Raw genomic sequence first — 5,000 nt, forward strand, 5'->3', positions numbered from 1 at the left:
ATCATGACAATAATAACAACAATACTCGTATTCATAATGATAACAATAATGATAATAATCATATCAACCGTTTCGTAAAAATTATGGTAACACTAACAACAATAGTTATATATATATTATGATAATGATAACAGTAAAAATGATAATGATAATGATGATAGCATTATTTATGATCATAATGATAATGATAATAGTAATATTTATGATCATAATAATGATAATAATAATAGTGATACTTGTGATGATAATAATGATAATGATGATAATAGTATCAATAACTGTAAAAAAATATAAATTTTACAATAAAAATAATGATAAAAGTAATGATAATATCAATAATGATAATGACAACAATAATGACAGCCATAATAATAATTATAACCATCATCATCAAAACAATCATAATAATAAAAACTCTTCCTCATAATGATAATGATAATAATAATCACCACGGCAATAACCAAAAAAAGTGTTAATGCTAACCACGTAATGATGATGATAATACCAGTGACAATAGAGTAATTATACTAACAGCAATTCAAGACTAGTATCATAATTAATCATCATCGTATAAAATAAATTCATTAGAAAATATAAGATAATTAATAAGAAGAAGAATGATGAAAATAATAACAATAAGAACAACATTTATTAATAATGAAATGCACCAAACTCGTTTTCGATAAGATTGTCCTTCGCGTTGCCTGGAGGAGACCTTTTTTTTTCTTTTTTTTTTTCTTTTTTTTTGTCTGAACAACTGGTTTGTATTTTTCAATTGTTATTTGTTCACCCATCACTGAGTTCTGAGTAATGGTGGTGTGTGTGTGTGTGTGGGGGGGGGGGATTAGGTGCACTTACTTTAGGTTAGGTTTTAGCTTTTTTTTTTTTTGCTTTCCGTTTTGTTCGTTTGTTTGTTATACTGACTCGTTTGTTTGTTTGTCTTGGCACGAAAAAAATAAAATAAAATAAAATAAAAGAAAAAGCATGAAAAAATAGGAATCAGAATATCTCCTGATCCTCTGATCTGAGAAAGTAAGTCTTCTTGTTCTGTTATGGATATTTTACCGGCAAATACGAAGGCATGCCATACAAAAAGTATCTTATGATGTGGTCTTTGATAGTGTGTGCTTATGTGAGGGTTGGAAAAGTGACTCGCCAAGAGCAACAGTAGTGTCTGTTCGTCTGTATGCAATGGTCACTATGAATTCACTTGCTTCCTGTTCCCAAAAGTAATGGGAGATCCCACCAATACTTTGTGATGGTCTGCAATAAAACAGCTGAAATATTGCTTGCTCTTGTCATGTGGCCTTGATCCATTATTAAAAGACCTGTGCCAAGGCCAGGTGAGTAGTAAAGGAGGCTGGGGATAATAAAATAATAAAACCCCGGATAATAAAATTCGGAACCCCATTTGAATGGGGATGGGACTAGGTGTGCAACATAACTCGGAAGATTGCAAGACCTTGATTTACTACACGAAACCACTTATAGGTTTGTCTTAGTCCCATGCGGAGTTAGTCCTATGGAAGGAGAATGAAAAGCTTTTCAGTCTCAGGTTTTATCTACCAAGATCTCCCTTGGACCTATCCAACTGAACTGGATTTGGTAGGAATCGAAGACATAATCAAGAACAGCCGAACTCGGGTGTGACAAAAAATTGTTATGATTAGATGTCCGGCACCTCACACCCCACGTTCTTGACTTCGGCCCTTGAGAAAAGGGGAAGGTGCGGAGCAGGGGTAGGGAGATGCTTTTATGACACACTTGTAGGTGCTTAGGGTCAGACATAATATTCACCGATGTTTCGAAATCCGAAAAGGATGTAAGGTTTACTCCAGTGATCAGCAAGAAGAAAGAAATTCCTTTATTAACCTTGTTTTTTTCAGAACCACAGTGTGTGCCATCCTCGTAGCAGTCAGCGGGACCAATCCACGTTGATATCTCAGTGGTCCGCAAACCATTAACAACAATAACATACCACACCCAGGGATATGGGAGGATCAAAACTGACTTGCAGTGATCTCAGCACGTACGAACATAACATAGTGGTTGGGTGCCTGTGCATGCTGGCACCCATGGAAATGAACAAACTAACCAGAGGGCCAAGGTAGTTGCGCAAAGCCCTATGTCTCGATTCTCTCTACTACACTGACGTGAAACGCAGGATTGGATGATGTCTCCTTGGCAAACGGGGGCAGCATTGGAGGCATGTCTTTAAGATCTAGCTTTGCGAGAATAGGGAGACATTGGTAGTTGAGGGATTAGCGTTGGTTATAAAGGCTGGAAATCAGGCATTAAAGATTGACTCATGGTGATTGATAACTGGAGCTGTAAGGGATGAGGGTTATGATAATGACTGTAACGATAACGAGAATAATAATAGCAAAAACAATTATAATGATGATGATAAAACTAATACCAATACTAATAGTGATGATGATGATTATGGTGACAATGATGATGATATTGATGATAAGGATAACAAGGCTGAGAATCGGACGCTAGAGATTGATTAATGGATGGTTGTTAGCTAGGGGTGATGACCCCCCCCCCCTTGGGAAGCAAATTACTATCATCCATGTAATGGAAAAGTGTACATAATTCTCAGACCATACGCTTGTGTGCATTCCTCAAATGCACTGAAAAATGTACTAGAATTGTGTAATATCGACAGTTTAATGCATATGACAATATAGTCTATTTTACAAGCACAATCATTCTAATTGCTCTATACTTTTATCATACCAAAAATACACCACTAATGAAGCGTCATATAATAAATCAATCAATCTGAAGTCATAAACCAATCCAGAACAATCGAATTCCCATTTCAAGAAAAAAAAAAAAAAAAAAAAAAAAACGTGGAAACACCTGAATTGCATTCGCGTCCAAAACCCCACCGACGAAGCTGTGTCGAAATCCTGCCTCGAAATGCAACCCGAAAAACACGTCAGAGCGTCACTCCCGAGACAAGAACTGTTTCTGAACCCAAAATGGCGCGCCAAGGCCGGGAGGCTAAGTCGCGTAAGAGCAAACATGGCATAAACAGGTACCACAAGACGCGAATAAATACATCAATAATACCAGGTGATATACCATATTCATATCGTATTGACACCGTATCGATAAAGGGAACGCTTGTTGACCTCATGACAAAGCAAGAGACCTGAGCTGGTTTCCTCAAAAGACTAGGAAGAAAATATACAAACAGGATTGGAGGTGGATATAGAGATAAAGGGGAAATTTCCCTGAATGATGTTTTAAATTCCTAAGTGTCTCAATTTCTAGTGAGGTTATCAGCCTACTAACGTTTTTCCTTAAATTTCCCATTAGCTAAATCTTTTTAAATTTAGTTTATCAACACTTAAACGTGTTTTGCTATGGTTAGATACTTATGATTGTAATAGTAATAGTGATGGCAATAGTAATGATACTACTACTACTACATATAATAATGGAAACGATAAATATAAAGGTGATTATGATAATGATAATTATAACAACCATAAAGAAGAACGATAAGAATAGCAATAACAATTATATTGATGATGATGTTGATGGTGCTGATGATGGTAATGTTGATGATAATGATAATGACAATGATGCTAATAATAATAGTATTAATGAAGAAACACCAATCCATTCTACAAGAAGAGTACGAAAATTTTCCCACTTTTACATAACTCAGCTTTTGGAAATACCGCCAAAGTTGTGCTAGCATTTTCCCCTGTTTCCACGAATCAAATGTTGACGAAAGTAAATAAGTGGAAACGACCAGAAAGAACATGCGAAAGCCGGTAGGAACAGGTTACCAGCTATCAATTTTATTGCGCCATTAATGCTAATTCTGTTATTATCTTAATGTCAGCATCAAGAAGAAAAGTGTTTTTTTAACGCTCGCATGCGATTGATAATTATTACCTTTTTGGCAGCTTTACCTTGATATATTACATGCTCTTGGAGTTAGTAAACAAGATAGTGGACACGGATAGTGTGACCGCGTTCAAAAGTGATCAACCTAAAACCATTCTGAGGGAGACTAGTCTGCCAAAATCTTTTTTTTCTGCGATTTCTGGTATGAAGTTTAAGGTTAGGATCAACGAGGTAAGATCATATGAAAAAAAAAGAATTCTTCGCCTTTCAGATCGGAGTATCGGATTTTCTTGTGGGATTTCCATATAGCACAGTATATAACAAACCAAATAATTTATATATATATATATATATATATATATATATATATATATATATCAAGATTAAAAACAAAATGGACATCTACCATGTCTAAAAGTGACTATAATCATATTTCATTCGTACCAGGATGCAAAACTGGCGCGATTCTAACCGGGGAAAACCGGAGAGCTGCCTTTTACTGGAGGGGGCACTATTCAACAATTTTTTTTTTAAACAAGGCTTCAAACTGTCAACTTGAACAACACTTAATTGAAAATCTAGCACGAAGCAATCGAAAATCTAGCACAAAGCAATCGAAATCTAGCACAGAGCAATCGAAAGCCTAGCACAAAGCAATCGAAAGCCTAGCACAAAGCAATCGAAAACCTAGCACAAAGCAATCGAAATCTAGCACAGAGCAATCGAAAGCCTAGCACAAAACAATCGAAAGCCTAGCACAAAGCAATCGAAAACCTAGCACAAAGCAATTGAAAACTTAGCACAAAGCAATCGAAAACCTAGCACAAAGCAATCGAAAACCTAGCACAAAGCAATCGAAAACCTAGCACAAAGCAATCGAAAACCTAGCACAAAGCAATCGAAAACCTAGCACAAAGCAATCGAAAACCTAGCACAAAGCAATCGAAAATCTAGCACAAAGCAATCGAAATCTAGCACAGAGCAATCGAAAGCCTAGCACAAAGCAATCGAAAGCCTAGCACAAAGCAATCGAAAACCTAGCACAAAGCAATCGAAAACCTAGCACAAAGCAATCGAAAATCTAGCACAAAGCAATCGAAATTCTAGCACAAAGAAATCGAAAACCT

Source organism: Penaeus japonicus, unplaced genomic scaffold (assembly GCF_977035675.1).
Source record: "Penaeus japonicus unplaced genomic scaffold, GWHDUDI00000001_assembly GWHDUDI00000008, whole genome shotgun sequence".
Lineage (NCBI taxonomy): Eukaryota > Metazoa > Arthropoda > Malacostraca > Decapoda > Penaeidae > Penaeus > Penaeus japonicus.